At 40.3% G+C, this 12,472-nt stretch overlaps 2 non-coding genes across 2 annotated transcripts; both read left to right on the top strand.

Moving 5' to 3' along the window:
• Window positions 1-268: 268 nt before the first annotated feature.
• trnak-cuu (transfer RNA lysine (anticodon CUU)) lies at window positions 269-341 on the top strand. Its single transcript has one exon. It is a non-coding gene; the product is annotated as a tRNA-Lys (tRNA).
• Window positions 342-1,176: 835 nt separating this feature from the next.
• Window positions 1,177-1,249, top strand: trnak-cuu (transfer RNA lysine (anticodon CUU)). The gene has a single exon. It is a non-coding gene; the product is annotated as a tRNA-Lys (tRNA).
• The last annotated feature ends 11,223 nt before the right edge of the window (window positions 1,250-12,472 follow it).

Raw genomic sequence — 12,472 nt, 5'->3', positions numbered from 1 at the left:
GACGTAAAGTTCAGGTGTGAAGCCTGAAAACCGAAGCAAACCGAGACATTTGGAAGAAAGATACAAACTCATCTACAAAATCAAAATGATCATTTGTCTGTGAGCTGCAGCTTTCACTATCAGAGGAAACACTGAAGTATAAAGAAAGAACTGGAGAAAAAATTTGAAAAGCGAACATGTTTTTTACACAGGATATTTTTATACTGTACTGTATTAGAAGTGCTACACCACCCCTTGTGGTGAGCAATGATAAACGCAGCGTCTATCCGCCCGGCTAGCTCAGTCGGTAGAGCATGAGACTCTTAATCTCAGGGTCGTGGGTTCGAGTCCCACGTTGGGCGATATAAGTTTTACCCAATACCCAACATGTGGTCTAACGCTATAGGAGTCAGAAGTCCTAGTCTTCCAGCTTCCTCAGTGTCCAGTGGGTTTTTATGGTGCTTCATTCATGACTACACCTGAACCTACAAGCGTTTTTCTGATAAATCTCAATTTACAAAAGACAACCTGACCATGTACTTTCCAACACTCACATCACTTCCTCAAATAGCATGTGCATATATTTAATATGACGTACAGCCTATTTAATATATGCCTGGTCTATGTAGTCTGTATTCTGTATCAGCTGTTTTCATAAATAGAAAACATAGTGTACATTCAAATTCATAGTATGTGAAAACCTACAATAAACCTGATTCTGACATAAGTACAAGTATATATCCATATACTGTTATACTGGTATATAACCTATATACTGTTTATATATACTGGTGTGGAACCTTTATACTGATTTATATACGGGTATATAGCCTATACACCCGTATTCATATGTACACAGTTGTATGTATGTGTGACTGTGTGTGAGGAAAACACAAAAGAGGCACATGCTGTCGCCATGCCAGAAGAAGAACCAGAACCAGAGTCAGTGTCAGAGTCTGCTTTATGGGCAGTGCACACCGGTGTCAGCTGAAGTCCATTCAGCATCTGCAAAACATCACAAGCAGAGAGCAGCAGGTACACCTGGTTTGTTCTGGTTTCACTCCACATTTCTCCTTTTGGGGTTGCGCTGCAGTATATACACCTCATATATCCTACATGATTAATCGCGACCAGACAGGTCTGGAAGCAGACACCCTTCAGCATAGTTAAAATAGGCCACCAGATGGCACTGCATCAGCCCGGCTAGCTCAGTCGGTAGAGCATGAGACTCTTAATCTCAGGGTCGTGGGTTCGAGCCCCACGTTGGGCGTCAGACTTTTAATTGGAAAGTGATCACTGATATTTCTGTCTGCAACAGAAACTGTGGACACGCGACCCACTGCTGATGAAGACACGGATCTCACACTCAAGTAATTATTTAAAAAAAACATCATCGTTATTCATGAATCATTATTGTAAATACATTATTTTAAGGTGAGCACACAGTTATGAAGTGATGAATGTATGAGAGTGTTTGCATTAGACTGAAAGCCGGTGTGACAGTCTGCCACATACATTCTGCTGTCCTGCAGACAGATCTATACATCTGCATAGATAGATAGAGACTTGGTAATGGATGCTGGCATGTCACCCTCTGGTGGTCAACAGTTGTCATGACAACAACACATAAGAAACCATGAGTAGGGCAGTCAACATCATCACCATCATCTTTATTATTTCATATATATAATTTTATTCTTTCAGTTCAGTTTTCTACCATGTCTTCACTCCACTGGCTGCCCATGGAGCGCCCTCTGTTCTTGTCTGGTTAAATAACATTGCACACAGATGGGAAGAGAAAAGATTTGTCTCTACATCTATGTCACCACCTAAAAACACCACTTCAGTCTCATATTAGCTGTATAATACTAGCTGTAATCAAAAGTAACGAGGAAATGTTTGAGATCAGTATATTAGTCACAAGAGTCACAAGAACAGTGTGAGCTATCAAATCGTGCATCATCATCATCATCATATACAGATACAACTGTATTTATACTACAACTACAGCTAAATTTATACTACATGCACAAATGTGCTTTCGATTTAGTGCTACAACCTTTAAAAAAAATACATGGATGTTATATAAAGGTTTCTGTGTGTGGTTTTATTAATTGAGGATGTGTTGCTCTACAGAGCGTGTTGTGTAACAGCCAATACTGAGATGACAGACAGAGTCCTGCAGAAATACAGTCAAATGGAAAATATAATGACATGGGCTGGGGTGAGAGGACTGTAGTGTAACGACTGGCTTTTGACTTTGTGCTGACTCGACAGAAAGAAATAGCTCATCATCACCATCACCATCATCATCATCATCATCATCATCTCTCTCAGATGGTCTGGTTTTCATCACGGCAGGTGTATGTGTGAGACAGGGAGGTCTGCTTTTTATAGCTGTCGGCTGGCGTGTCATGTTTGAAATGATTCACTTTGTTTGATTTGGCATCGAGTGCTGAGGTGTGTGTGTGTGTGTGTGTAGGTGGGTGAGTCTGTGTGTGTTCTCTCTCTGAGGAGTCATTACCACAGCAGAGGGAAGGAAATTTGACTTGATAACTTTGCCTATTTTTGTGTCTCTACTTGATTCTCACTAAAGACGAGCTGTCATTCAAATGTCATGGGCAGGACTCTCCTTGGACTTGGGTTTGTTCTTTTCCAACATGTCATCAGCAAGTATTCCCTCTGTCCAGATGTGTACATGTGTCTGTGTCCCTGCCTGTGTGACTTATATACGGCACAGGAAGCGTCACACTCGCTGCCATTGGCTGGGGAGAATTATCATACCCCTGCAGATTGGCCAGGACTGTGACAGTGACAGATTGGCCTATTGGTGATTGGGTAATTAAGCTGTGAAGTCACTGAATGTGGGTTGGGCGAGTGAAGGGAGAGAGAGGATGGGAATTAGAGAGAGAGAGAGAGAGAGAGAGAGAGAGAGAGAGAGAGAGAAAGTGGGAGGGATGAAAGTGATAAAGAGACCCAGCTATCACATTGGAGAGAGAGAGAGAGAGAAATAGAGAGAGTGAAGGGGGAGAGAGAGAGAGAGAGAGAGAGAGAGAGAGACCACTTCTCTTGCTCTTATAATATCCTGATCTAAAAATATTAGGGGTAGGCATTTATATCATAAATGTATTTATATCATAAATGCCTACCCCATGTCAGTACTTCAGGATTAGTGACTACATTATTGGCTTGGCTTTTTCTTATGGTGTCATGATAGTCTTTCACATGCCGTTAATTGCTGACCTTCAAATAAGGACATCCAATATTTTTATTTTTTTCAATAAATCCCATGAAGAGACCCAAAGTAACAATGTGCAGTCCATGTATGTCCAAGTGCATACAACAAGACTATATAATGCAGGGATTAGAATTTTTAATTAAAAAAACATAATTTAAGGGTAAGGTACAAATATCAATATCAGTGTTAACCATTGAAGTTGGAGTTGCTTTAAAGGTCCAGAGTGTTGGATTTAATAAAGTATGCATAACTATGTTTCCATTAATGTATAATCCCCCGACAATGAGGATCATGTTTTTGTTATCTTAGAATGAGTCCTTTATATCTATCTACCTTTCACATTTTTGGTGGCCACCGTAGTTTCTCTGACTTGATTGGAAGGCGAGGGCTATTCAGTTGGTTGTAATCAGCTGAATGCTGCTAAATCCTACACACTGGACCTTTAAGTTGACAGACTAGTACAGTACATGTAAGATTCATCAGGGGATAGAGATGTGAGCAGACCAAAAAAGACTAGTGTGATACGATAAAATTACATCTTGTTTCCGTTATCCCTTGGTCAAAATCTGTCTGTCTCTATCTTATGTTTGAGGCATTTTAAGCTATACTTTGTGTACACTGAGGTACTATTCAATTTTCCACTTGGCCTCTCTTTGTATGACTAAATGTTCTGGCTAAAGGGTCGATGAGTCAATGTAACATTAGACAACATTATTTTACAGTGTAAGTGGTGTGTCAGGTCTGATTAAATGCTTTCGGAACTCGTGTGAGTGATTGTTCTGGCTCTGTTGCTGTGATATTGTAATGTCTTGTAGCATGAAGCAATGGTGTAACATTCCAGCGTCTCACTGATGTTTCAGCTTTCCATTAGGCCTGTCTCTGCATGGCCAAATGTTCTGCCTGCAAACCGTCACCTTTAATGTGATGTGGAAATGTAATTATGTTATTTTTCTACAGCAGGCTCCAGCTGGAAGCCTGGCTGTAAAAATTAATTAGCACCTTCAAAATGCCAAGCCCCCAAGACCATAAGGAGTCAAGTGACAGCAGAAGAGTCACTGCCAACAACAGCCGGCAACCGTGGCCTTCAGAAACCTCTGGAGATCTCCAGAGAGACTAAGAGACCCTGAAAAATCTAAAAACCCCAGACTGAAAACCTTAAAGGAATAGTTTGACATTTGGGAATATGCTTTTTTATCGAGAGTTAAAGGAGATGATTGAGACCATTTTCATGTTTGTTGGTATGCAGCTGGAATGAGTAGACAGTTAGCTTAGCTTAGCATACAGACTGAAAATAGAGGAAAACAGTTAGCTCTGTCCAGGTAATGCTTATCACTAAGATGACTATTTGATGTTTTATAAAGGTTATGTGGACTATTTCTGGACCAGCAGCTTCCTGGAGTCTCTGTTGGATGCCTGACAATTAACCCTGGGCACATAAACTGTAAAACAGCAAATATAGTTTTTGCCATTCTTTATGTTAAGGTGCTGGCTCCAAGTACATATTTACCATACAAACTTAAGAGTAGTATCAATCTTCTCATCTAACTTTTGGCAACAACAAAGTGTATATTTTTCTTCGATAGACTGATACAACATTTGACACCCTACATTCACAGACCGCCACAGAGATTTACAGATCTCCAGCTCTTACTTTCACAAACCAAAGATGGACTGCTTTTGCACTCACTTTTGGTGTCGGATCAGATCTATCTAAAGACAATAAGTCAGATTCTACCTGCTTTTTTCTGCTCTTTCAGCCATGCTGAGGATCTGATCAGCACCACAATGAGTTAAAAACAAGACCTGCACAGACTGTAGTGATCCAAACTTGCAAGTGTGCCCAAGTGGCCCAAAACTGGGCCTCATTGCCGAACTCCCATCATTCCTCATTCGGCAATGAAAGGAGAAACACAGCACATAGGCTTTATGTTGCTGGGCTGCACGCCTCCTTTTCAAATAAATAATAACTAAATAAATATAACCCAGGTCTTGGCGGGAGCAAACCAAGGGGCCTCTTATGCCACCATCTGGCCAAAGATCATCTGTGCTCTACAAGATGAATCACTCAGTAATAAAACGCCATCCCATGTGCATACACACGTTCAAACTGCTATGCACTGTACTGTACATAACACTGCACTTCAGACTTAATGGTGTGGATTATTTCCATTTAACTTGAAGTACTCATGAGGAAGTTTAGGATAAAATTAGGCTTTAAGAGTTTAAACTTTAACTTTACATTAAACCCATGCATCTACCTTAAGTGTAATTCTAACCTTATGTATGAGGTCTAGAAAATAGTCATAATTCTTTAGGATGTGCTGTACTTGGTTTGGACCCATGAGACAGCAGAAATGGGTCACACACATACACACACACACACACACACACATTATAAATGATACCCCTGTGCTTGAAAAAACAAACGGGGTTCCATACAGGATCTCAGAGCTCTGATTGGAGAAACACAAAACCAGCCAACAGAAAAAACACGCAGCCGCAATTAGCAACAGAAAAACCATTTATCCCAGCACGAAGGTAAACATATAAAGACAAGTTAGTGAAACTAGAGGGAAGGTGAGGAGGGGGTGATAAAGCCTGAAAGCGGGGCAGTGCCTGAGATTAACTCTGACTTTTTCAGTATCTAATGACCTACAAAAAAACAAAAACAAACCTGGGCTCCACCTGATTGTTTCTGTAAATTAAAAAAGACACAAAATTACTGTTACTTCATATCAGAGGTCATTTTGCTTCGCTGTGCTGTTCTAATTGTAATAGCAGTTCCTCATAACCAAAGCAACACAATTAAAATTGATATTTTTGTTTTCTACAGATTAAGTTACAGCTAATTTTACTACTCATATGTTACAATATAAAATTATTTTCCAAGTGAAATATGAAGTTTTTATCATTCATGCACTTCCTCATTTAAGCCACTGGGTGATGCAAAAAGCCAGTTTACAGCCCAGGGCAGCAGTCACTATTCTGTGTGTGTGTGTGTGTGTGTCTATTACAGCCTGTGTTAAGTTATGTATATATCCTATATCCACAAATGCATGTAGCACAACAGTAGTCTGAGCCACAGTAAAGATGGTAAATGGACTTGTTTAAAGCGCCTTACAACACTTGTCACATTCATACGCTGATGGCAGAGGGTGCCATGGAAGGTGCCAACTCCTCATCAGGGGTTCAGTTTATGCCCAAAGACACTTGGACTGGACTGGGAGAGCCGGGAATAGAACCTCCAATTACTAGATGCGCCGCTCTACCACCTGAGCCACAGACACAGCCGGCCTGAATGCAGCCTACATTTAATATTCTTTATTTTTATATTTAGAGTTTTATTTCTTCAATAACAAATGACTTTGTTTCTGTCTGTGCTCTGAAACCAAACTGCACTGTGCTTGGGGATCGAGTGATTTAGAATCTTACTTCCATAAAGTGGGGTGAGGTGAGAGGTCTATATGTTTTGTCTTTTAGTCCCTAGTATACGTCATGATCCAAAAACTTCCCATAATGCAACCAATAAACTTGATGACATCTTCAGTGTTATTTGGTCAGCACCGAGGACACGATACAGTAGTGAGTAGTGTTCCCCCATGACTAGTAAACTATCATATTTCATCTCTTAGTTTATTTTTCAGGCACAATGCATCATCAGGAAACAAGTAGAAGTAGTACTCACTACTATGCAGCTGTATGATGTCTTCTAACCCTGATGATGTCACCGTGGACTGACGGTCACTCTGACCATTCTGTACCTGATTTATCCACCAAAACAAAAAGGTGAAATCTCAGGCAACGGGGAACTGTTCTTCTTCCAACATGGAGGCACGTAACTCATGAAATGTAACAGCCAGCTTGCAAATAATGGAGTAAAACTTAGTGTAAAAGCCAAACTGTTTGTGTGTGTGTGTGTGTGTGTAGGTGTAGTGGTTTATGGAAAATTGGTCAAATTCATCATTGTAATGTTGTTACCATGATGTTGCTATGTGTTGTTGGGACAATAACCATGGCGCCTTGGTGAGCTTTGATCAAACACACACACACACACACACACACACACAGGCTTTCAAAATGCTTCTAACTGACCAGACACACACGCACACACACACACACACACACACGGTTGTCTGAATGGCTGTCAGTTCTGCTTGTCTAAAATGACCAAAGGGTGTCCAGGACAAAAGGGGAGTGACAGGCCTCTCTGATTGGTCATGGCAGACTTTGACTGACATTTGATGGCAGCTGGGTGGAGTGTGTGGGAGCCACGCCGCCACACAGTTGAGTCTGGTGTGTGTGTGTGTGTGTGTGAATGTGTGTGGTGTTGCACTGCTGTTGCTGAGCACCACAGACCAGACACAGTAACAAAGAAACACTCTGAAACAGACCACCTAATATCTAAAAAAAAAAACAGCTTTACGATCAAAGTAGAATTAATATTAACAAGTTAAATCAATATGAAGTCTTTCTGCCAGACTTGAATCTGCAGTTTGAGGAAAATCAAAAAGTTGTTTAAAACGCACAAACATTTCACCTGCATTCATCTTGTTATTCTCCAATCAGTTCCTCTGAATGCCAACACTTAAAATCCTTTCAGGTCTCACAGCTGCAGTTTTGATCAGCAACAAAAACTATTCATCTCTTCCAGCTCCCTTCATCAACAATTTATTGCTACAACTGCTTTTGGTGCGAACACCGCAGCCAAAAACTGTTATTGTCCTTCACTTTATGAGCTCAGTTTCTCCATGCAGGTTGATTAAAGTGTAACATTACACTGGCACTGATTTCTTTCAAGATTTCTGGCTCATTTTACCACCTGACTTTAAACGACGATGATGATGAGTATTTATGGTGAATTATAACTGATGATGCCTGCATGTTCTTTGACGTGGAGTTTTATATGAGTTAATGTGTGACAAACCTATACACGTATAAGTTTGTAAACGTAAAGGATGAATATATTCCTTTATGTAAGGTGCTACATTGTGCTAACATTGTCGATAAAGACATAAAAAAACACACAGTATTTGTTAATGCTTGTTGTCATTAAATTTGCATATGCATCAGGGAGTGGTAGTGATGAGACAGTGGCCTACGAAGTTCAAATGGCACCTGCCATCAGGGTACAGTGTGTACCGATGAAAGAGCACACCTCGCTAGAAAAAAATGTACCAGCCTACATACACATAACTAAACATAAAATTACAAATTTGCTGCTGCTGGTATAGAAACCAAAACCAAACCTTGTGCTCACTGACCATACTGTATAAGGTTCAGTCAGACATGCTGGGCAAATGAACATTAATGAAAACAAAAAGCTCTAATGTAACAGAATTTTCACACAGATTTTCAAGTGCCGGTAAAAGTCATTTGAACTGTGGATAGAGCCAGGCTAGTTGTTTCCCCTCACTTCCAGTCTTTATGCTAAGCTAAGCTAAATGCATCCTGACTCCAGCTCTGTAGATGACATTCCTTATGTTACAGTCAACAAATCCCACCGAAGGTGCCAGTGTAAGTCTGTCCCTCAGTATTTTGTCCGTCCGTGACGATCAGTCCCAAGCCCACTGTGCTGCTATGAAAGAAAGGCTCAGTATTTTACTGGAACAATTGTGGTTTTGGGGAAATGTAACTCAAAGAGGGGGAATCAGCGCATTTGTTGGACTATTTTCAGCCACAGATTAATCTGCATGTGGTGCTTGAGTGAGTTTACAACAGCGGGGAGGTGCATGTGGAACTGAGTCAAAATAAACTACAGGGGCCAAGTTGACAAGAAGAAGAAGAAGAAGAAGAAGAAGAAGAAGAAGAAGAAGAAGAAGAAGAAGAAGAAGAAGAAGAAAAAAAGAAGAAGAAGAAGATTTAGAACATCACAGCATTGATCCTCTCATTCCACACACAAAAAGAAAGCAAACAAGTGTTTTCCACAAAATGTTGAACTACTCCTTTGGGAGGTTTAGTTGTTCCTCATTACTCTGCGTGGTCAGAAAATGTGATTGTAGACTAATCCTCCTTCACAGACTTCACACAACACAATCCATCTGTATTCATGCATGTATTGTTGATTAAATGAAAGGGTGGTGGTGGTGGTGGTGGTGATGATGATGTGTAATGATGTGCAATGAAGATAATAATAACATTATTTACACAGGGCAGAGTACAAATTAATAACTTCTTTTGATACATAAGAATATTATAAACTAACTACTCAGAAACACAAACAGAAATCTGAGCCGGTCCACATGATGATGATGTTGATGATGATGATGGTAGTGATGATGGTGGCTTTTGACAGTGTGATTGACAAATGTGTGTGCATTGTGTGTGGGGCTTCTGCCATGTGTGTATTTGTATGTGTGTGTGTGTGTGTGTGTGTGTGTGTGTGTGTGCGTGTTTGTGTGTGTATGTGTGTAATTTATGAGCAAAATACAGCTAATTGCAACCACTTGTTTAAAGCTGAGGTCTGCATCTCTTCTTATGTCACATTACACACACACACACACTCACACACACACCTATACACACACACAGGTCTGTTTATTTACGGCCAGTGTCAAGTGTCTGAGATTGATTATAAATGAACACTGGCTCATGATTAGCCTGAACATGATGGTTTGTGTGTGTGTTGTGCATGTGTGTGTGTGTGTGTGTGTGTGTGTGTGTGTGTGTGTGATATATGCCTCTCAAAGAGTTGTAGGTTAATGATTGGCTCTAGCTCTATGTTTATGTCGGGAATAACGACTTACTGTGGTGAATGTGTGTGTGTGTGTGTGTGTGTGTGTGTGTGTGTGTGTGCGCATGTGTGGTTTCCATATGCCTGGTGTGGAATGGGAAGCAGGAAAGTAGTCCCGGCATCTATCCATCACTTTGACCGGGGTGCAATCCACGTGCCGTGATTTGCCTGCTCAATCTGTAAATGTGTGTGCGTATTAGCCCCTCTGATTGGTTGTAATGTTTAACACATGGTTGGATGGTGAAGCTCTCAGCTCTTTCCCACCAACACACTCACACAGTTGCGTTAGAGGTGTGTTTGGTGAGCTGCACACAGCTTTACAATTAAAAAAATATCCTCACCAGAAAAACCACAGTATAGCCATATTTACTATCTAATCTATATTTAAAGTTTTAAGTTACGTCACGTAACGTACCCATCCAAACTGTGTTTTTTTCTCCAAAATCTAACCAAGTGTTGTTGCTAAACCTAACCAAACTGCAACTGTTTCACAACCGCGAGTGCATGTGATTAAAGGGACAGCTCGAGTTATTTGATGTGGTGTTGTATATGCTGTGCACAGTCACAAAAACAAAATGTGTTTTACCCACCTAAAAATCTATATCAGTCTAAGTTTGCATATGTTTTGATTATTTTCACTGCTTTAACTTGTCATTAAACTGAAACTTTATATTACTCTCTTCGAAATTCTCCAGTGACAAAACACACAACATGAGAGTGACATGAGAATCTCCCATCAATGGTTTGGACACGCCTTTTCATTCAACGGTTTGTCTTTATTTTGTACATTACAGACTCAAACTGCATGTCGTGTTGGCAGTCACTAACAAATGACCTATTCACGTATAAAGACCTGCTGAAAATATAATATGAAGTGGCTGTTTACAACTCGCTGTCAAGCAGTTTGGAGTTGAGGTGCCTTGCTCAGAGGCATCAAGTGCTTACAGTTAGCATGACTCACTGGCATTCACAGGCAGTTTGAGGTTTTAAACCTGCAGCCCTCCAGTCAAATTCAAGTTTCTACAGCACTATATACTAAATTTATGTCCACATAAAAGTCCTTGCATGAGGTAAGACTTCCGGATCAAACACAAGCCTTGAGTCTACATTAATAGATCTGTTCTGTCGTGTTTTGGCAGCATAACACAGAAATGACATATAAAACTGACATTAGTATTATTTTGAAGTTGTGTTTCTGACAACATGGAAAATAAAATCCTAAAATAATAATACAATCTTCTCACACTTTCACCTCAGGTTTGGTCTTCATCAACTCCTGAAATGTTCTGACAGTTAGATACCATTTTCTTCTTTTTAAGCGCATGTACCAAACCAGTAGCTACGGTCAGTTTTTATATGGAGACATTCAGTTAAAGGTGAAGGCATTAGTGCCACCAGCTTATTGTGAATAAATAATAAGGATGAAGATGTTACACACATTTTTATTCATGACTACATTATCAGTTGATATGAAGGAGGAGCTCTCTCTCTCTCTCTCTCTCTCTCTCTCTCTCTCTCTCTATTTTCTCCTCGATCCATTCATTCCCAGATGGACAGATTGTCTTGGTGCTCGCCCTCCAGTCACATTTGACCTGGAAGTGCTGTGATTGGTCCAGAGGTCACACGGCTGGCTTCCCATTGGTGGAGAGGTCATTCCATTGGCCTCTGTAGGTCCCACCCCAATCCATCACTGTCACGACAGCTTCTCTTGACACGATTATTAAAAGTCATGGTGTGTGTGTGTGTGTGTGTGTGTGTGTGTGTATGTGTGTGTCTTAGCTTCACTGGTCTTTTAGATCTTCCTGGTGGAGTTTTGTCTAAATGCTTAAGGACGTAGAACAAACAGTCAACAGAGACAGAGGTGGCTTTGTGTGCACCGCCTACTGTGGATCTCTACAAAACTCTATGATCTTTCTTCTTCTTAGTGTTATTAATACTTATACTACTTTTACTACTTGTATTTTTAGAATCATTTCTGCAAGACAACTTTAAAATGAAATTTGACTGGCTGAGTGGGAAAATTGTGGATCAACCACCTGACTTTTCTTTAATCCTTAATTAAATCTGTACGGTTGGAAAACATGAAGCGTGAAATGTGAAGTTTGATTTAGGTCTGATTGCCGCTTTTGCACCTTCAGCCTAATACAGTGGGTGGTACAGTTGGACGTTCTATGCTTAGTGCCAAAAAAAAAGGTTAATAGGGAGGACAATATTCTTAATATAGCCTATACTTAAATAGATTTTGAGGTGGGTCATAACTCTGCTTCTGGATCTCTGTCTCTTTCTCCAAACTTGGGGCACACTGACTTCCATCTAGTGTAACTGACCATATACCTAATACAACCCCAATTAAAAAAAAAAAAAACTTTAAAAAAAAACTCTCCCTTTAAAGTGTTAAAGTGTAGTGTCTGTCCAGATTTATGAAATTTGGTGTGAAGCCTGAAAACAGAAGATTGGAGGCTGTCGGGTTTGGTAAAAACTCTTTCTGCAGCTCACTAACTGCGTTGATATTGGAGGATTCTGCA

The sequence above is a fragment of the Larimichthys crocea genome, chromosome XII, assembly GCF_000972845.2.
Source record: "Larimichthys crocea isolate SSNF chromosome XII, L_crocea_2.0, whole genome shotgun sequence".
Lineage (NCBI taxonomy): Eukaryota > Metazoa > Chordata > Actinopteri > Sciaenidae > Larimichthys > Larimichthys crocea.
Note: the sequence above shows the minus strand (reverse complement) of the source record. Positions and strands in the feature narration are given on the sequence as shown.